The sequence below is a fragment of the Sorex fumeus genome, unplaced genomic scaffold, assembly GCF_029834395.1.
Source record: "Sorex fumeus unplaced genomic scaffold, SorFum_2.1 ptg000014l, whole genome shotgun sequence".
NCBI lineage: Eukaryota > Metazoa > Chordata > Mammalia > Eulipotyphla > Soricidae > Sorex > Sorex fumeus.
Genome location: NW_026606071.1, coordinates 7,950,096 through 7,972,902, shown reverse-complemented (window position 1 = coordinate 7,972,902; position 22,807 = coordinate 7,950,096). Strand labels below are relative to the sequence as shown.

At 39.9% G+C, this 22,807-nt stretch overlaps 1 non-coding gene across 1 annotated transcript; it reads left to right on the top strand.

Moving 5' to 3' along the window:
- The first annotated feature begins 4,523 nt into the window (after positions 1–4,523).
- On the top strand, positions 4,524–4,626 carry LOC130021261 (U6 spliceosomal RNA). The gene has a single exon (XR_008792147.1). It is a non-coding gene; the product is annotated as a U6 spliceosomal RNA (small nuclear RNA).
- Positions 4,627–22,807: the final 18,181 nt, after the last annotated feature.

Here is a 22,807-nt window from a genome sequence, read left to right as displayed (position 1 = left end):
GAAGGCACCTACCTTGCATGTGGACAATCTGGATTTGATTCCTTGGCACTTGGACCCACCTGGTCTCCTGATCACTACCAGGAGAAATCTCTGAGTTCAGAGCCAGTAGTAAATGCTGATCATAGCCAGGTTCCCCCACCCCCACTCCCAGCAATGCTCGGAGGTTGCTCCTGTATCTTCACTCAGGAATCACTCTGGCAACAATATGGGATGACAAGGATTGAAACGGAGTTGGCCTCATGCAAGGAAAGTGCTCTACCTGCTGTACTATCTCTCCAGCCCCATCATATTTAAAATTTTTTTTTGTTTATTTTGTCTTGAGACCATTCCTGGCAGTGCTCGGGGGTTACTCCTGGCTCTGTACTCAGGGGCCATTCCTGTGGGGCTCAAGGAACGATATGCAGCACCAGACATTATAACCAGGTCCGCCACATGCAAGGCAAGTAAGTGCCTCACCCACCGTACTCTTTCTCTATCTCCTACTTTTAATTTATTTTGTTATGTAGGAGTACTGCTATTTATTCAGCCACTGATTAGGCTGATTGAATTGTGCATAAACTCCGCTAATTTTTTTTAATAAATCCCAGGACTGTTATCCTTAGAGCCTGAACCAGTGTATAGTCTCACAACTGTTGTGGCTTCTTTTTTCTTCTCCCTAACATCACTTGTTTCTAAGCTTTGGATACAGTTCATTCTCACTGGTGTGAAGTGATATCTCATTGTTGTTTTGATTGCATTCCCCTGATAATCAGTGATGATGAGCACTTTTTCATTTGCCTGTTGACCTGCCCATATTCTTTAAAAAAATAAATTTTTTGGCATTTTGGGTCCCACCTGGCAACGCTCAAGGGTTACTCCTGGAGATGCATGGGGGACTATATGGAATGCTGGGGATTGAGCCTGGGTTGGCCATGTGCAAGGCAAACACCCTACCCACTGTTCTATCTCTATGGTCCTAAAAGTATTTTTTTGGGGGGGGTTACATCAGACGATGCTCAGGAGTTACTCCTGGTTCTGCACACAGGAATTACTCCTGGTGGTGCACAGGGGACTGTATGGGATGATGGAAATTGAACCTGGGTTGACCGTATGCAGAGCAAACAAATCCCCTGCCCACTGTACTATCACTACAACCCCGACCTGCTCATATTGTATCCATATTGGTATTGCTATAAACTTTCTGAAAAGAAATATTTAAATGTCAAAATAACCTTATCCCTTTGAATGCAGAAATAGCGCTTTCTCCTTCCCATTATCTGAAGAACTCCACAAATCTCTGCTTAATTCCACAATGAAGACTGAATAAATCTTGACTTAAGGAATAAAAAAATACTGTCTTAGATTGGTTTGCCAAAATCTATTAAATTCTAGGTTTAATAAAATGCATACCCATTCAATGTTTCCTATTTTAGGTTCAAAAAATTATGAGCACCCACAGTTGCTTTCTTTCAGTATGAAGACTGCTTCCAGGTGTTTCCCAGGAAATTAAAATCAAGTAAAAATGAAGTGGACTTTAAGCTCCACACCAGTACTCTATGATTGAAATGGTTAAGCTGATTTCCCCTATCCTACGTGGAACCATAAATTTTAAGATTTGAGACAATCAGATGATAACGTGATCTGGAGAGACAGTGAAGTAGATCAGCCACTTACCTTGCACATGGCTAACTTGGGTTCAATTGCTGGTACACATACAGTCTCCCAGCACTGCCAGAAGTGACCATTCACACAAAGCTGGAGTAAATCCTGGGTACCTCTGGGTGTTGCTCCAAAAGTAAAACAAAACTAAAGAAGATAATCTTGCTCAAATAGAAAAAAACATGGTATACATCGAAACTTAATGTTTTTCTCAAGTAAAATCATGGTTGTAACAATGTAATTCTAGGGCTGAAGCAATGGTACAGTGGGTAGTACAATTGCTTGCATGGAGCTGACATGTATTTGATCCCTGGAATCCCATGAGTGCCCTAATGAGGATTCCTGAATGCAGAGCAAGGAATAAGCCCTGAGCACTGCTAGGTATGGCCCCCAAACAAACAAATAAAATATCTATAATTATATCTTATTATAAACTCAAGAGGTATACACCTATAAGTCTCATAAATATACTCTTAATTTTTGTTTGGTTTTTGATGGGGGGGTTGGAATCACATCCACCAGATACAGAGCTCAGGTCTGTGCTCAGGGGTCACTTCTGGCAGTGCTCAGAGGACCAAATGTGGTGCTGAGAATCAAATCAGTGTTGGCTACGTGCAAGGCAAGTGCCTCAGCCCTACTATCCCTTTAGCCCAGAAATATATCCTTGAATTCTGTGCTTACTAAGAAAATAATTTAAGATTCTAATTAGTGCATGGGATGAGCGCCATCAACTGCCACCTCTCTCTCTCTCTCTCTCTCTCTCTCTCTCTCTCTCTCTCTCTCTCTCTCTCTCTCTCTCTCTCTCTCTAAGTACAACATTGGATTCAGGGACATGATAGCCTAAGCTTTGGTGAGAAAGTTACCCTTTTTGGGTGGCAGATAAACTCCTCCCCAGCATCCTGTATCCAAGTTGTTGTACAGTTTGACAAGTGAAATTGGATCTGGATTTCAGTTCTGGCTTCAAGTGTCTCTGATGAAGAAGTTGTGAGAGGTAGCTCTGCTTGCATCCTCATCCAAGACTTCCCACGGACCTCTCAGGTTCATCTGCATTTTCTTCTAATCTTATATTTGTCTAGACTATTTGTTCCTTAGCTCCCCCTCTTTAAAAGCATCCTTTTCTCTTCTCACCTCTACCTCTTCTGCTATCTTAGGGAGACCCTTAGAACTAGGAGTTTGATGGCACTTAATGACAGATAACCATGCTATTCACCTGGGAACTCCCAGTGCCTGCTAAGTAGCCGACATGAAGAGGAACACCACTCTTGGTTGATAAATGAGTGAAGCCCTTTTAGAACTGTTGAAGAAGCTCTAACTAGTTAAGCAAGTCAAATTCACATAATTCAATTCAATTATGTGACTATTGCACACATGTAATTCTAATATCTTTAAAAGAAGCCTTTATATATATACATATACATATATGCAAAAATACAACTCATCAATCTAACCTGTAATGAAAAACATTCTTATTATTTTTAAACTCAACAAATTATTTTTGGATTATTTGCCTGTTGGGACCATTTGGATTGGCATTAATACCTCAATGCATCAGCATTAGTGTTAGTTATGAAATGTTGACTTTTAATTTTTTTCCCCAAATCCTTCTTTCAATTTCCATTTCTTCTTTGAAAATTAAAATTTTAAATGTTTACATATTTTTTTATTTTTTATTTTTTTGCTTTTTGGGAGGTCACACCTGGCAATGCACAGAGGTCACTCCTGTCTCTGCACTCAGGAATCACTCCTGGCGGTGCTCAGGGGACCATATGGGATCCTGGGACTCGAACCCGGGTCGGCTGCTTGCAAGGCAAATGCCCTACCCGCTGTGCTGTTGCTCCAACCTCTGTTTACATATTTAAAATAAGCTTTCTTTCCATTTCAAAATGTTTCTTACAGCTCTAACAAATATTCCCAAATATAATTTCCTCCCTTTAAAATTTAATATTAGTCTCCAATGTAATTTCTTCCCCTTTTAATTTAATGTTAATAATAAAATAGCTTAAGATGTGTCTGGACCAGATATCCCAGTGATAATTACCATAGCAATCCCAGTCATTTTTATACTTTTTATGCTGAAAGAATAAAAATTAGTATTTCAGACTTTAGGTTTTTCTGACAGCAGTAAATTTTAGTATTCGGGGATTTGTGCCTCACACATTTTGGGGACTACATGAAAAAGGTTGCTTCCAGACTATGTGATTCCATGCCATTGTTAATATAAATCTGCTTCCATATGCTCCCACCAACAATTTGTTGGTTATAAAGAATACCAACTAATAAATAGGGAGGAAATAAAAAATAAATTACCACTTTATAGTCATCTCACATAATTTAAGATAGTGTGTGTGTGTGTGTGTGTGTGTGTGGTATAAGTGTATGAGAGTAAGCAAAATGTCACAATTGTTGAATCTATATGAAGAGTATATGGATACTAACCTATGCAAAAATACAACTCGTCAATCTAACCTGTAGTGAAAAACATTCTTATTATTTTTAAACTTAACAAACTATTTTTGGATTATTTGCCTGTTGGGACTATTTGGATTGAATTTTATATTTTTTTTCCCTTTTCTTAATTTTTTTTTATGGAAGCCATACCTAGCAGACCTCAGTGAACCATGTGGTGTCAGGAACTGAACTCAGAGCTTGTGTTCTATCACTTAAACTCTCTTGACCGCTATATTTTTTTCTTTCAAGTCTTTCTTCTATTTTTTGTTTGTTATTATTTTTGCTTACTCTTGGCTCTGTGCTCAGGGATCACTCCTGATGTTGCTCAGGGGACCATAAGCAGTGCAAAAGATAACTGGGCTGCATGCAAAGTAAGTGCCTTACTTGATGAACTATCTTTCAGGCCCCTATAAAATGCTTCTGAAAAAATTTCCTGTATTCACGTTGGCTGCATACATACTAAAATTGGAATGATTACAGAGATTAGCATGGCACCTGCACAAGAATGACACACAAATTTGTCAAGTATGCCATATTTTTGAAAAGATCTCTCTTATTTTGAGCAAAGTAAATTAGTTTTATTTAAAGAAATTTACTTAGAGAAATGTTAGAGAAGAGAGCGAGCGAGCCGGGTGTTGAAGAGAAAATGTGGGCTCCTCCAGAGGAAAAAGTACGGAATATAGAGATGCTCCGTCTTGAAAACAGAATTAAACTTGGTTTCCACTTAGGTATTCAGCAAATGATTTTTGAATTTCTCTAGCATTTCAGCATGCTCTATGTGCTGTCAAAGTAGCTGTCAATGAAAGCCAAAGAATGCTCTCTTGCAGAGGTCTTAGTAGAGGCAGGAAATTCAACAGACACACAGAAATGGATAGAGTTAATTGGAGAGCATGGCAGGTGTCATGGAGACAGTCAAACATGGTGTGATCATGGACACTGAATGCAAGAGTGTTACTTTTGACCGAAGGTTTTTTTTTTTTTTTTGAGCCAGTAACATTAAGAGGAGACCTGAATGACATGAAGGAAGCGGCACACAAATGATTCAGGCCCAGAAGAAGACAAATGAAAGACAAGTACAAGTTACAAGTTGGTTTGGTTCAGTAACAGACACAGGAGGAGGTGGTTAGAGCACAATAGAGAAGGTTGAGCAGGAGAGAAACCAGGTTAGGAACTGGGCAGTGGGAAGTTTGGGGGGACTTTTACCTGGGGCCTTGTGTGATCCAATGAGATGCTGGATAGAAAAGACGTTGAAAAGGGCAAAAGATAGAATGAATCGGGAACACAAGCTAGAATGCTATTACTTTACACAAGGTTTGCATGGAGGAGCCCCAGGTTCAAACCTTGGAACCACGTGGTCCCCGAAACACCATTAGAGGTGAACCAAAAAGAAGTAGGAGAAAAAAAAGAGAACGCTGTTGCACTAGGTCCAGATAATGATGATGACGAGCTGGACTTTGGTGGCAGGCAAGGAAATGGAGAAAAAGATAAACAGACTTGGGCATGTTTTCAAGAATGAGTGAGAAGGACTTACTAAATGGAAAAATAAAAATTAAGATGCTCCATGTCATGAGAAACCCAACAGGATTTCAAAATCAGCCAAAGGTAGAGTAATCACAATTTCAACTCTATTAGAAAAATGAAATTATGTGAAGTATTGATGTTTTCACAGACTTCAACCCCAGGGACAGGTAGGGTAAAAAGTACTGAAATTAATGCCAGGAAGTCTGGGAACTAGAATAGCTGCTTTCTTCCCCATCCCTCATGATACTGAGAAAATCCTGAGAAATAGAGCCAAATTTCATAGCATTTGATACCTCATTGATATGAAAATATTATATGCTTTTCCTCTTAAATTTACCTGTTTCCCCAGACATGATAAAGCTTTCCTGGTTCTAAAAAAATCAAGATTTTAAAGTATTTCAACAGTAATTTTAGATCCTAGCTTTTGACAACATAACTTACTTATGTCAGATCATCTTATTTTACCTATTATGAGTTGGTGTATTTTCGTTTCCTTCTGTGTTTAAAAGGGTAGAGTGTGGGAGGGGTAATTTATACTTCGCAGCAACACCAAAAAACAGGCTTTGCTATGACTTTATTATGAAATTCCTAAATGTATGACTGCATATTAAATTAAAAAAAACTACATAGGATAATGATTATGAAACATTTTTGAATATGAAAGATATTGTTCTATTTTTATAATGTCAAACATTCTTTTTCATTTTTAACACACTTTTTATTATTTTGAGCTGGTAGGTTGTATTTAATTTATATGGTTTTGGGCCACATCTGGTCATGCTGTTGTTGCACTGATGGCAATTAGACACAATCTTGGTTGTGGCACTCACTCAGCTTGTACCCTTTAGTTGAGGTTCTCACACATGCTCTGGAAGGAGTGCTTGCCAGGGTCCAATTCTCATATATCTTTTTTTTTTCTTTTTGGGTCACACCCAGCGACGCTCAGGGTTACTCCTGGCTTTGCACTCAGGAATCACTCCTGGTGGTGCTCGGGGACCATATGGGATGTTGGGAATCGAACCCGGGTCGGCTGCGTGCAAGGTAAATGCCATACCCGCTGTGCTGTTGCTCCAGCCTCTCTCATACATCTTTTTAACTTGTTTGGTTTTTGTTTTTGAGTCACACCCAACAGTGCTCAGGTCTTACTCTTGGCTCTGCGCTTGGGTATCATTCTTGGCAGGGGCTCGGGGGACCATATGGGAAACTAGGAATCAAACCTGCAAGGCAAACATGTGTATTGCACTCTCTCTTGAGCCCCCTCACACATCTTTTTTAGCTGCAGTGGGTTAAATCTTTTTTTTTTAGTTTTTGGGTCACACCCGGCGATGCACAGGGGTTACTCCTGGCTCTGCACTCAGGAATCACTCCTGGCGGTGCTCAGGGGACCATATGGGATGCTGGGAATCGAACCCGGGTCGACTGTGTGCAAGGCAGACACCCTACCCACTGTGCTATTGCTTCAGCCCCAGCAGTGGGTTAAATCTTTAGTTGTGGTGCTAGCATATCCCTGGCTGCAGTGCACAAGTGAGCACATATTTCTAGGGGTCCTTAACTGCCAGAATGTGAGTGACGGATGTGAATGGTGCTAAGGATGAAACTTGTGGCCTCATGTTTGCAAGGTAGGAGCTTTCACCACTGCACAATCCATAGCCTCTCCCCACTTTTCAATATTTTTTACTCTAAAATACACACAACATGCAATTTACTGTATGTTGTACGAACGTTCCCAACCACTATAGTAACTGTTTTACGTGTATAGTTTAGGGTGAGGTGACCTGGAAAGCTACCTGTGACATACTTTATATGCCAAAAACAGTAACAATAATGGGCCTCATTCCTCTGACCATGAAAGAGTCCCCATTACGCCATCGGGCTACACTATCATGCGACAGGAATGAATGGAGACGTTATTGGTGCCCGCTTGAGCAAATCAATGAACAACAGGATGATAGTGATACAGTGATAGAGTAACACTGCTGTGACCCCATCACTGCCCATTCCCTCTAGAATGCCTTGTCCTGTGAAATGAAAATCCTGCTCTTAAACGATAATCTTCCATTCTCTGTCATTCCAGTTCCATAAGGCAAGCAGGGCTTTATGATTTTGATTACTCTAAGTACTTCATACAAGTGAAATTATACAATTTCTGTCCCTTTGTAACTGGCTTATTTCACTCATGTTGCATCCAATTAGTAGCATATGTCAGAGTTTTCTTCCTTCTTAAAGCTGTCTAATGAGGCAGTTGCTTGTTTCAGTTTGTTATTTGTTTTCTAAGTGCTTTAGAGCATGTTTGGTTCCTCATTTCTCACATTGCTGTCTTCTTTAGGGTTTACTTGGTTTCTTTAATATGAAATGTTCACGTTAATTTCTTAGTTTCTTTTATATTATTTGGAATTATTGTAGGGGTTACATTTAATAATCAAAACTTATAAAATGCAAATTCGTATTTATTCCAATTCAACTTCAGTGTACTCCAGCCCTTTGAGTCATCTCTCTGGCCTCTAAGCTAATACATTTTAGAAGTGCATTTTTTTTTGGACAAAATGTATAAAGAGAGAGTGAAGATATTTGTAATAAAGCATTGCAAAAATAATACTAGCAGACTAGAGAGACAGTACAGTGGATAGGTCATTTTCCAAGAACATGGCTGACCCTGCTTTGATCCTTGGCACCTGCAAATGATCACCTGAGCACTGTCGGGAGTGATCCTTGAGCACAGAGCCAGGAGTATGTTCTGAGCATACTGGGTGTGGTCCAGTTCCTCCCACAGTCTCCCCCCACCAACACACACTTAAAAAAAAACCTGAATTTTTATCAAGGCCCATGATAAATATTTATCTTTATTAAGATCTTTATTTCTCCCTATAATTTCAAGTTACTGTATTTCTGATGAGATATCTGCTGAAAATTGACTGAATCTCTCCCATATGTGATGAGTCACTTTTCTCACTGTTTCCAACATGTTCACTGTCTTTGAGTTTTGACAGTTTGATTATAATTTTGCTCTTGTTTGGCTCATCCTATTTGGTTTTGTCGAGCTTCCTAGAATTTTAAATTAATATCTTTCGCTAACCTTATGTGTCTTGGGATTATTATTCTTCAAATATATCCTCTGCCTCTTTGTCTTCCTCTTTTCTTGTCCACTGTCATGTATGTAGGTCTACTTGATGCTATCCCATGGGTTCCAGAGTTTCTGTTCACTATCTTCAATCTCTTTTGTGTTCCTTGGGTTATGATGTGCTATGTTCAGATTTACTGATTCTTTCTTCTGATGGCTCAAAAATTTTTTTACCATCCCCTAAGAATTTCAAACTTCAAGCTTTCAGTGGATTCAGAGTTCCCAAACATTTGAGGTTGGAGAGATAGTACAAAAGTTAGGGTGGGACATTTGCCTTGCATGTGGCAAATTCTGGTCTGATCGTGGCTTCAAAAATGTTCTCCCAAGGCCCACCAGGAGTGATCCCTAAGTACAGAAACAGGAATAAGTCCTGAGAACCACTGGGTACGCCCCATCTCCCACAGAAAATGGTTCTAAAATATCAGACATACCATGCTAATTCAATTGCTATCTAGGAGGGGAACAGATTCCTGGAGTTTCTTACTGTGATATTCTCCCTCGCCTCCAAAGTCTCATTAATTGGGGTTGAAAAGATGTTACAAGAGGTGCTTGCACTACAATTTCCTTTTGTGAAGTTGTGATGGCCATGACTCTGAGTTGAATCCCCTGTACTATATATGGTTCCAAATATCACCAGGGATAACTTCTGAGCACAGGGCCAGGAGTAGCACTGAAGAACTGCTGCGTGTGGTACCCAAACCAAGCCAAAATCAAAATAACAAGTTCTTATTAATTTCCCAAAAAGTTCGTAAAATCTTCTTCTATGAAGATTTTATTCAGTGCATCCTAAAGTCTTCTTATATTCCCTAATATTCCTGGATTAGAAAAACATCCATTTTAGGTCAGTTTACCTCTGATATACTTTCCAAAGCGTGATACCTTTCATTAGATGATTTTCTATACCTTTTTATATGTATTATTTAATTTGATTCTTTATAATAATATTGGGGAAGTAGTAAGAAGTAGTAAGATCTAGCAATCTCCAGCTCATTTGTGTGACGAACGTGGTCCTGCTGGGTGGTAGTATTGTCTCCATTTTATAGTCAAGAAAATTGAGCTTCAGGATACAGGTAAAAGTAAAATTTTTGTCTTAGGATACTCAGTTAGTGATGCAGTAATTACTGGAACTAAATTTTTCTCACGCAAGGAACTCCAACAATAAGTCTTACTTAGCTCTGCAGATCAATAATAATGCATTTATGAAAATAGAAAGTTTGACCAGAACAGTGAAAATAAGTCTAGGAGTTTAGACCGCTACAGCCATACTTGGTTTTTAGATAACATCCCTTTCTCTCTGTGTTCCAGTGTTTTGTTTGTTTGTGTTTGGCCCACACCTGATGATGCTCAGGGGTTACTCCTGCTCTGTGCTCAGGAATTACTCCTGAGCGGTGCATGTAAGGCAAGTGCCTTACCCATTATACTATCACTCTGGCCCCTCTGTTCAATTTTAAGCTCACATAAGAGTAGACAGAAGACAAACAGCAAGGAAGTCACCTTTCTTATGTACTCTAGCAGTTTTTTCCAACTAATAGAAAGAGAATGAGAAAGGTAAGAAGTCAGAAAACTGCATCTAAGCAAACTCTTCAAGGCAGCTTTACAATTCTTGCTTAAACCTTCAACTAGAGAAAGACCAGATGCCAAGTAGGTTTGAAGGAAGTGGAAAATAACAACACGTAGAGTCTCTAGAAAGGTCCTGATTTTTCCAGGAGGCAAATTGAAGATGTTTATACAAATTCTTGTTTCAAAGGTTAGGGTGCTGGCTCTGAGTTCAAATACATTAATTTAAAGTGCTGATGCATTAGTGAAAAATATGTAATTTGTACTTAAATTTTGTTATTTTAAAATATGTTGTAGAGAAAGAAAAGAAGAACAACAAGAATAAACAAAATAGGTTGTTTCTGGAGCCAGGGATCTGCCTCAGTGGTTGAGTACTTGCCTGTGAAATCCCGGGTATGATTCCCAGAACTGAAAAAGTTGTCTCTGTACTAGTGTTCAATTATATGTCTTGATGTTTCTTTTTTTTTAATTATTGGATTAAAATTTAGAACTTAACCTACAAGTTCAATGCATAATCATCTTTCTGTAACTGAGTGGGAGTGGAAGGGAGCAGGTGAACTAGCTAATCTAAGATTAATCTAATCTGATCATTTAAATTTTATCCACCCATAAAAGTTTTCAATTAAGAATAGATAACTCTGGCTCCATCTAATTTCATCAATGGCCGAGATCCAGAGACTATGAAATAAAGCTCCTGGAAGAGAGCAACACATCCAACACATCCTGGAGTGTGCAGCCGCATTTGCAATGGTGCAACCGTTTATACTCTAGCCCACTGATCTGTAATGAACTATTGTGCACAAGATCATAAAAATAAAATAAAATTTAAACAAAAAAGAATAGATGATGGGATGACTAGGGTGGGAAACAGCAACAGATAAAGGGAAATCCAAACCAGGTTTTGGGAAGCCCCGACCAAATTTCCAGAAGTTCCCTCTCTTCACATGCACACCTACAACAGTACAGGTTGCAGAATCAGGAAGGGCTCAAACCCCTAGAAAAGCGAAAGATAGTGAACATAGGAGTCTCACCCACAGGCACGTGGCCCACATGGCTGGAGACTAAGGAAAACCAGGATGACCAAGAATCTCTGTGGTACAGTCTGAGAGAGGCCCAGAGATAAGATTTAAAACTGTCACTCACTGTCCTCCCATTGTTCATCAGTTTGCTCCAGCGGGCCCAGAAACATCTCCATTTTGAGACTTGTTGTTACTGTGTTTGGCATATTGAATACGTCACGGGTAGCTTGCCAGGCTTTGCTGTGCAGGCGAGATACTCTGGTTAGCTTGCTGGGCTCTCCCAGAAGGGTGGAGGAATTGAACCCCCGGTTCCGCCGGGCTGGCTGCGCAAGGCAAACGCTCTACCGCTGTGTTATAGCTCCAGCCCTAGGAAAATATATACTAGATAGACAATGGTGTAAGACAAGGTCATCATCACACACAGGACACAGCCAAGATTGGAACCAGAGAGAAAAACATTGTATATGGGAAACCCAGAGCACTCTATTTGAACTGTCTGATAAACTTGAACTTCTTAAGAATCTGAGTCGGTTTTTTTTTGGGGGGGGGTTGGAGGGGAGGGTTCTGCTTTTTGTTTGTTCGTTTTTTTGGTTTGGGGGCAACACCTGGCAATGCTCAGTGCTTACTCCTGGCTCTGCACGCAGGAATTCCTCCTGGAAGTGTTCAGGGGACCATATGGGATCCAACCTGGGTTGGCTGCATGCAAGGCAAGTGCCCTACCCGCTGTGCTATGGCTCCTGGCCCTAAGCATAAGAGTTCTGTATGCAAATCTTTCATACGATTCTCAAGAACCTACCAGTGCAGGGAAAAGCCACTTTCACGCTAATATAACCCTACTTCCTGCCATACTTCCTGATTATGTGAATGAGGAGTTCACAAATACCCACAGAGCATGGGCAGGCAATCAGAAGTTGATCATGTGTAACCACATATTCATGAGTGGTAAAGTATTAGATACAGTCCATCTATGGGGGTGAGACTGGATTCAGACATGGAATTGTTAAACTTAGAATCACTAATTTCTAGATCTTTTGATGTTTTAAGAAAACACACACACACAAAACTCTATTTTTGTATGAATACTCCGGATGATAAGATGTTGACTTTAATTTAAAAATGAACAAACAAAAAAAATGAACAAACCATCAAACGATCTGAATTAAATAAAATATGGCTGCTAGATACTAATTTTTTCCTCTGTGGTTCAGGTCACGCGGCAAGATATTTATTGCCCCCTAGTGGTCGTTTATTCCTCGGGGTCTAGCTTTTATGTTGAGGGATAGGGTGATCTAGCAATCGCCAGCGTCTGGCTCATTTGTGTGACGAACGTGGTCCCGCTGGGTGGGCAAATTGCCCACTTCCAATATCCGTGCCAATGCCTCCTTTCCTTGGCACCCTATGAGCTAAGTAAAAATAAGCAGTGAAATAAGAGGTAGTTGATCCGAATACTGAATGAGTATAAACAATGAGATATTTATTTGTATGATCATCAGTGCAATATGGGTTTATTTTAAGGCACATATTATCAAATAGTCAGGGTGTGTGCTGGGCATAGCTAAAGCAAAGATCACCAGAAACATTGGGTAATTGTTTGGGGCCTCGTGACTGCAGGATTGAGCATCTGGACCCATGACTCACTCGGGCAGCTGGCCAATTCCTGCACTGGTGCTAAAAATGACCTGAAATTGTCTTTTTCATCTGGAAAATATGGGGAGAATAACATTACCTGCCTCAAAGGGCTATTAAAAAAGAAAAAAAAAGAATGCCCTCTGCACACGTTAGGGTGGGGACTAACCCGGGGACGTTTCATCTTCAGTATTCGTGGAGCCCCAACCTCAATTCCAAGGCAGGCAGGTAAGACCGGCTTGTATTCTGCGCAGATGGAGGAAGTCCGTGGGCAGCCACGCCCTCTGCCCAGTTGGGTGTGGCTCTTCCGCCACTTCCTCGTTCTGTCCTTGAAGGTTGCTTTCTTCTAACCTAATACTCCCCATAACAAAATTTTCCGAGCAGAAAAATGGAAAAGAGTAGTGAGAGGACAGGACAGTGACTTGGGCTGGTTTTCGGTCCTAACCCCGAAGTCAGGCATGCCATCAGAAAATAGGAAAGATGTGTCTTCTTGAAGGGAGTTAAAATGCTATTTTGGAGTGGAAAATTACTGGACCCCATCAGGAAAGAAGGATTGTGAAGCGCCACCTTTCAATGAAGACTGGATAGGGCCTCCTATAGAATTTTCTTTCTTTCTTTTTTCCTTTTTTTTTTTTTAAAGCCAAGAGACTGAAGCTAAAGTAGAAAAGTTGCTTAAGGTTCCACACAATCAAAAGCCACAAACTCAGGAGTTTTCAAAAAAGCAATATGTAAGAAATATGTGCCAGCTATTCAATGCCTCATCCAACAAAAAAGTTTTATCAATAATTTCATTTCTTTCACAGTTAAATGTGATCATGTAAAAAACCCCGGAAATCTCAGGTACTGCTAAAAATTAAAACCTACCCATTTCTTCTATGAGACTTGTTACCAGTAATATTAAAATGAGGAAGTGTTTTATACAAAAGAGAGAGTTAGTATAGCATGTTAATCCAAGTGAAATAAATCTATAAACAGTAAATTAATTTATAAATATTACACAACAAATTAGTTGATTATATATTCAAAGGATTCAGCAGGGGAAAAGTTACATGCCTATTCCAATGCTAAAGTTTGTGGAGTTGTTCTTCTTGAATTGTCTACAAATTCTGTTCACTTTGAAAACTACTTATATTACTTTATAATCAGTCAAGTTTCATATTAAATTCACCTAGGTTATGATAGATTCTGTGCTTGATCATTAAACAAGGTGGTAATATTTAAAAGATAACCTAGGGAGCAGGATTGATTAGAAAGCTATGTAGGACTTGAATCAGTTTATACAGAAGAAAAAAAATTAGATAATATTTGAGATGAGTTAAAATCAATCAAGACATATCAAAAGATATATAAATATTTATACAGCCCATAGAAACATCATGAAATCATCTCATGTGACAGAATATTTTCTCTACCTAAAAGAATGCTGTAAACAAAAGTGTGGGATAATGACTTTCCAAATAAATGGGGCATTGTAATAAAGAAATGAGAAAAAGATTTTATTTATACAAATATTCCAATATCCTGATGAAGAAACATGGACCACAGCTGAGCAAGTTAAACTGTTAGAACAGATGGAAGCTTCCCCCAAGATAACCCTAGCAGAATCCTTAGTGTCTTCCTGGAAAATTTTAAATCCATCTATCTCTTCAATTTTTTTGAAAGAGAGAAATATGATGAAATGTGTTTGTATAAGACTGGCTATAGTCCAACTTTTGCAGAAACAAGCTGCTTATCTAGATCCTGTCTGAAGGGCATTTATTTTTATTGGTAGAAGTTGTGCCAGCTATTTAATAACTCACCTTCTCAATTGGAAAAAAAAGAAAGATCTTCAGAGTCTCCTGAAGACTTTTAATTATATCTCAAGTAATTACATATTTGTATTACCAGATGTGCATATACATGTGCAGAGAGGAAATAGAAAATAAAAATAAAATAAAATAGAGAAAAATATGAAAAAAGATATATACAAACACCTTTATGAGACAAAAGGAAGCTATATTATATATTAATATTAATAAGCTATATTAATCATAAATACATTGTAAAAGTTCTGTGGGGAGAATGATAAAGCTAGGAATCACAACCTTATGACAAATATACATGGAAATATTGATTGGAAGTACACTTCCTGATGTAACAGCAAGTCTTTAAAATTCAGTTGCAATTTGAGTACTCTGACCTTCACTAAAGGGAAGAATGACTTTAATGAAGATAAAGAATCTTAGTTCAAACACGCGAAAGACTAATAATATAAGAAACTGGAAAAAGAGCCATTTTGTTTGCAGATTTGTACCTTTCTAAAGTCCACTTATGGAAGATTGTAACTGATACTGTGGAGACCATTACCCACAGGCAGGTAGTACCCACAGCAGGTGTTATCCACAAGCTGGGAGATACCCATTCACAAGGTGGACACATTCTGTACCTGGAAAATTCACCCACATCTTGAGCTGAGAAGCTCATGCAGTCTCTCGTCTCTCTCTCTCTCTCTTTCTCTCTCTCCCCCCCCCCTCTCTCTCCCCCCTCCATTGCCACCCTCCCCCACCCTGGCCACTCTCTTTTTCTCTCTCTTTTTGTTTTTGACTGTATCCAGCTCATGGATTACTCCTGCCTCTATACTAAGGAATTTACCCCAGTTACTGCTTGGGAGACCATATGGGCTGCTAGGGATCAACTCTGGGTTGGCTGTGTCACAGGCAAACACCCTACCTAGTGTACTATCTCTAGTCCCTCATGCAGTCTTTTGAAGATGTATCTCATCTCTCTGTATATATATACATACTTATTTACCTAAGAAAATTTATCTAAATAAAATTATTTTTTCTTCAAAATTTATCTAAATAAAATTGTTACTTCATTATTTAAAAAAGCAGTCTTTGGATTACTGGTCCGAAAAGTCTATTCTTTTTGTCCACTAATTTGCATTTGTCATGTCTCTGATCACTCATCCATCTTCCTGCAGTTGATTTCATTGACTTGGCATTTTGCTAATTGGGAGTTTCTTGTTATATGCCACTCCAGAGATTTCGCACACATGCTCACCTCTGAATCATCAGTCAGATTATTTCATAAGAGTGCCCTGGAGCCAGTGCCTGGTGTACTCCTCATTTAACTCTTCCATCCAGCTGCAATGAATTTGAAAGTGGAAGTTTTAGCTGAGATCCTTAAGTAGCACAATCCACTTAGGTGAACTGTGAAGTTATGAATTTCAGTGTTATGGCACTCTTACTTCAGAGGATTATACACTTCAGAGGCATAAAAGGTTAATTTTACTAGACACTTGTGAAAGATTTTCTTCAAAGAAACAAGCAAAAAAGAGCTGTAAAATACCACTTCCCAACTTTATCTCACTCAAGTCAAGAATGAGTAGTATAAAAGGGGGTCAGAGTGATAGTCTAATGCGTAGGGCATTTGACTAAAATGGGTTAAAATTTTGGCACCCCATATTGTTCCCCAAGGGCTGGAGCGATAGCACAGCGGCAGGGCGTTTGCCTTGCATGCAGCCAACATGGCCGACCCGAGTTCGATTCCTCCGCCCCTCTCGGAGAGCCCGGCAAGCTACCGAGAGTATCTCGCCCGCACGGCAGAGCCTGGCAAGCTCCCCGTGATGTATTCGATATGCCAAACACAGTAACAAGTCTCATGATGGAGACGTTACTAGGCCCGCTCGAGCAAATCGACGAACAACGGGAGGACCGTGACCGTGACCGTGATTGTTCCCCAAAGTCACCAGAAGTGATCTCGGAGTGCAGCGCTAGGAGTGAGCCCTGAGCTTAGTCAGGTGTGGCCCTAAGCAACAACAATAAATAATTAAGCATTAAAGTGAATTTGCAAAGTGAATTTTTCTTGTGTAAGGAAAATCTCTACAGAGAGCCAAAAGAAGAAACAAAATCATCAACAATAAAAAAATAAGTGGATAATGTAAAAGAAAATATAGTTGTTTTTCTGCTTATACGTCACAAGTTTATGCTTGTTCAATGAACTTAAACACCGAGGGCACAGGGCTCATTTCTCCTATCTCATTTTCTTTGTTTAGTGCTCTTGAGCACTCAGTGCATCTACAGATCAGTTCTTTACCAATAAAATATTTTCTATGCTGATTTGTTTTTATTAAAGTGTTTCATAAAGTGCTTATTAAAGATACCTAAAAACATTAATAGAACAACTCTCATTAAGGACATCTAATTTTGCACTCAAAAATCAAATTCTTTAGGTAGCTTTTTTTTTTTTTCTTTGCTTTTTGGGTCACACCTGGCGATGCACAGGGGTTAGTCCTAACTCTGCACTTAGGAATTACTCCTGGCGGTGCTCAAGGGACCATATGCTGGGTCCCCTGATTCGATGCTGGGAATTGAACCCAGGTCAGCCGAGTGCAAGGCAAACGCCCTACCCACTGTGTTATATCACTCCAGCCCCGGGGTAGCATTTTTTTAATGAAGCAAAATATATTTTTCTATTGAGTTTGTGCAAGCTTTTAAGTGATCTGACACTCCATGAAAAATTCCATCTTTAAGATTACAGAGGTGAGACCGTTTCCATCCCTACCCCCAACTACCTTTTCTTAAGTCAATGAAAGACAGAATAGTAAGTTTAGAGAGAGAAGAAAGGTTAGAAGCCAGTGTCTGGAAAAGCTAAAGGATGTTAATAAAGTCAAATGACACAGAGAAATAATAAGGATAAAAACCAGAAATGATCGGGCCAGAGAGATGGGACCGTGGGTAGGATGCTTGCCTCACATGCAGCCGACCTGGGTTCAATTCTGAGCATCCCATATGTAAATGATTGAGTTAGGGTGTCAGCAATAGTGACCTTTCCTGATGTCGTGAGATGACCGATAACATCAAGAAGATTGAGGTGTGCAATTAAGAGGTCAAGTCATAGGAGAAAGATGTTTGGCACTTTTCCCAGGATTAATGCTTTTTAAATCAGGAAACATAAGCCAACATAAAAGTGAAGGCAACTAGCCATTAAAAAAAAAAAAGGGAGGAGGGTAAAAATGTAATCGTGTGAAGATGTAAGCTGGTCCCTGGGAGGGATGAGGTGCCAAGCGGATGGGGTGACTCTGAAAGAGCACATGTCTGGCACATAAAAAGTGCAAACATGGAGTCAGATCCAAGGTAGAGAGGACAGGAGCTGGAAGTCACAGCTCATGTGATTCTGGGTTTTCTTCGTGCCTTTCTTGGTGGGTACTGCAGGTGTGCTAAGGTTGTGCCATTCCCTGTGTGTGGAATCCACTAATTGTGTATGAAACCTACTAATGTCTATATTTGTGTGGCAGCAAGAATTGTCAGGGATGAGGGATGACTCTAATTCTTATAAAAGTCCCCATAAGGACTCAGTCTTTGGTAAAAGTTTGAATGAAGATGATGGACTCTTGCAAAAACATTTATTTCTAAGGAGAGTCTACAAATGGTTGGTTAATTTTTTGTAGGTGGTGAAAGCATTGTAATAATTTTATCTAATTATTTTAATTTGGCAGTTCAGAAGAAAGAAATTTGCATTTGGAAACCTAATTCTTCTTTGAGGAAGACAATTAAATTTGTGTTTATTATCTTTTAACTGGTCTCTGTCACTTAGAAGTTTTAATATTTTGTTTGGGGAGGATCACATGTGGCAAAACAAATAACTCCTAGGTTAGTGCTATTCACAGTGCTCAGAGAACCATGCAAGGAATTAAATGCAGCGCTGCTGTATGAAAAGCCTGTACCCCAGTCCTTTGCGGCATCTCCCAACCCCACTCTTAGTAATGTTACTTGTTTTATTATTATTATTTAGTAGAAGAATTGTGCCACACCTAGTGGTACTCAGGGCTTCCTTCTGGGTCTGTGCTCAGGGATCCATAATCCATACTGGCAGTGTTAGGGACTTTAAGATGTGTTCAGAATAATCTAGGTCAGTTGCATGCAAGGCAAACGCCTTATCCACTGTACTCTCTCCAACTTCAGGTTTTTTTTTTTTTTTTTTTTTGCAGCTCCATATCCAGCAATGCTGAGGGATTACCCTGACTCTACACTCAGGAATCACTCCTGACAGTGCTCAGGGGACCATATGGGATGCCATATGGGTCCACAAGCTTGGGTCAGCTGTGTGCAAAGAAAGTGCCTTACTCGCTATACTATCACTCCAGCCCCTTTCCAATTTCAGTTTCTAAAGTTTCTCTTTAACTTTAGTTTCAAAGACTGAGTGTTGTTTTTGAATTCTTATTGACACACTAGATTTTAGTTGCAGCTATGGTTTCGTTGTTGTTGTTGTTTGTGGACTACACTTGGCAGTGCTCAGGGCTTACTCCTGGCTCTGCACTCGGGGATCACTCTTGGTGGAGCTTGGGGGACCAGGGTCAGCTTGGTCAGCCACATGCAAGGCAAATGCCTTACCCACTATACTATACTTCTGGCTCCAGTTCATTTTTCCTCTTTGGGGATACTTCCAAGCAGTGTTTAGCAGGGACAGGGTTAATTTCTAGTATTCACATTCAACCAGACCAAATACCTCAATCCTGGCACTGAGGATGCTTGGGTACAGTGGTGCTAGGGGCCAGTCGGGCAACTTGGCAGTACTAGGAGGGCCACGTGGGACTGGTCACGGAACATGTAAGATTTGTATTCCTACTCCTAAGGCATCTCTTCGAGCCAAACCCTGGCTTCATTTTTGGGTCTTGTTTTGGTTTTGTTTATGGGACACACCTGGCAGCACTCAGAAAGGCTACTCCCCGAAAGCAGAGTGTGGATTCATCTCAGAGGGGCATGTATTGTTGGCAGAGATTGTACCCAGGGATCCAACATGCAAAATAAGTACTCTAGAACTTTGGGTTAGCCCCCAAGCCCCCTTGATTTAATTTTTAATCTATTTCTTATACTTAAAGTTTTTTCCCTATTAATTATTGCTTTAATTTAATGCTTGCTTGTGTATTTTCTTGAAATGGAAAATTTTCTATGGGACAATTGGTATGTTGAAATGTTTGAGAGTTGTCTGGTAGTTTGAGAGAGTCAATAGGAGAGTCATAGGGCTGGGCACACAAGGTTGGTTCCTTTTCTGTGACCTCACTTTTAATCTACTCCCATTTCACAAAAGTATCAGATACTTCACAAAAGGCAAAGAAAAGGAGTGACGCATACAAAATGTAAAGGGGACTTGGTTTGACATCTCAGTGTAAAACTCATAACTCTGAGCGCATCCTGACAATTCCACTCACCTCCATTGTTGTAAGGGTTTTAATAATTTAGTTTTAATAAAGGTCGTTTTTTTTTCATGAAGCAAGTAAAATAGTCTGTTCCATTTCTGTCCAAAGCCCTATAGAGAAGAGAAACAGGGTGAAAGAATTACTGATCCTTGAACTGCTGGCCCACTTCTGAGCATGAGCATTCATTAGAGAGGCAGTGCATGAGAGGCTTATAGAGGGTATTCTAGGGCAGGCCTTTTAGAAACAGACGAGGAAAGGTTAGATGGGAGAAAAAAGTTATTACGGAAACTGAGAGATGTGAAAGGTCAGGTGAGCCATCAGCCTGATGTAGGTCTAATTCCAGTTAAATACAAGAGAGAAGGGAGAGTTGGCTAGAAATATTTTAGACCGTAGAGCCGCTTTAAGAAGGTCAACAATCAGCAAAGATGTGTATTGTGTATGTTAGAGGCAAATCACCTTCAAAGTCATGCTGTGTCCTTATGGGAAAGGACCTGCCTTAGTCAATCACTGCCTGGGAGCAGACAGCAAGCATGGTGTCAGCACAAATGCTCTGAGATTTCAGAGCACAGCAGCTAGGGCAGCCAGTAACTTAAGCTCCCAAAGTTAGGAATAGGAGACAAATTTTTTCCTTCCTTCCTTCCTTCCTTCCTTCCTTCCTTCCTTCCTTCCTTCCTTCTCTTTCTTTCTTTCTTTCTTTCTTTCTTTCTTTCTTTCTTTCTTTCTTTCTTTCTTCTTTCTTTCTTTCTTCTTTCTTTCTCTCTCTCTTTCTCTCTTTCTTTCTCTTTCTTTCTTTCTTTCTTTCTTTCTTTCTTTCTTTCTTTCTTTCTTTCTTTCTTTCTTTCTTTCTTTCTTTCTTCTTCCAGGGGTCCATATAGGTGTACTGGGAATTGAATCCAGGCCAGTAGCATGCAAGGCAAGTGCTTTACCTCTTATACTATTCTTCTGGCCCAATAAATTTTCTTTTTCTTGGGGGACAGGATGGGGATATAGGGAGGAAGGGATATGTCTGGTGGTACTCAGGGACTAGTCTCAGCTCTGTGCTCAGGACAAGCCTTGCAGTACTCATGGTACCTCTAAATGCTGGTGATATAACCTGGGCTTCCCACATGAAAAGCACACAGTCAGACCATTGATCTGTCTCTCTGGTCTCATAAAAAGGCACATTTTCATGGCCATTACTGCCCACATTTTCAACATATAAGTGACCTTCTACACAGGGTGAAGAATAGGTAACTACAAAGCTACTTGAAGTGGTGGTACTCCAAGTTACCACGAAATAACTTACTAGGGGAACAAAGATGACAGATATTAGTAAGTAGAACCACAGCCCCTGAGCTACAGTAGATTCCAGAAAGGCAACAAGTACTCTTCCTATCCTCACTCTGAATAGTGGTGCCTGTCAGTAGGGTGAGGAATCCAAACCAAGATTTGCTGTCTACTTTATGAGGAAGAACTCTGACCCTTCAAAAGTTGAAAGGGACCCAATGTCATCAGTCTAACTACCAAAAGGCCAGTTTGTCTTGAACAATAAGTAGTAGGGGGCTCAATAACTAGTAGTATGCTGGTCTCTGTTGCTGATCGGCTGACCGTTCAGAGATGGTAGTTATAATATTCATCTATAGGGGTAGTGGTCTGTGTTGCTAGGTATAACATCAAATCAGCCACCATATTCACATACCTACTGTGACAGTTGTGGTGACAACAAATGGCTAACTAATTTATCAATTGGACCACAGTGATAATATAGCGGGGAGTACACTTACTTTGTATGTGGCCGACCCAGGTTTCATCACGGCATACCATATGGTCCCCTGAACCTCACCAAGAGCAATCCCTACGCACAGTCAGGAGTCGGCCCTGAGCATTTGGGTATGCCTTCCTCTCAAATAAACAGACAGACAAACAAACAAAAAACCTAACTAGTCACCATCTACTGAGTGCTTGAATATTTTTTTCATTATTTGATGGGCATTCATGTACAAAAGAAAAAAAGTCTTCATACTTCCTGTCCCCTCCTATTAATCCCAAAGTCTCTAATCCCCTATCTCCTTGTTTCTAACATTCTAATGCCTTTTAAATCCCACCTTAGATGGCTTCCCACTAGGAAGATTTTTTTCTCTCCTCTATCTTTCAGGACCAACCCTAATATGGCTGAAATGCAGTCTATTTTTGGATTGCTTTCATGTAACGAGCCAACTAAATTTAGCCAAACTCAGACTTTCACTTTTTCTGATTCAGCTGGTCAAACTGAACCTCCTCAATCTTATTATTCTGGGCAAGAGGCACTGATGCAACTGTGCTGGGCAACATAGGGTCCGGGGGTACTAGCTCATGACCTTGTTTCACATTCCAGGCTATACACGATGATTATTCCATTTGAGCTCAGAGAAACATCATACTGGCATTTCCTCCCCCATCCCCCAAATGTTACTTCCTACATCAGACTTATTGGATCATATGACCCAAGCGGTGTGGCCCCTTAATGTCACAGCCTCATTTTGAATCAGAACACTTTTCTATTGGGGCCTCCACTTGAAGCTGGAACTTTAGTGTGTCACAAAAGCAATATTCCTAGTGCTAATATGTTACCTCTAGAAGACAAAAAAGGCCAACCAGGCACTCTTATCACGCTTTGTGATAAGAGATAAAAGATTCATATATTCATATGAATATATGATTCACATATTCACATATTCATAT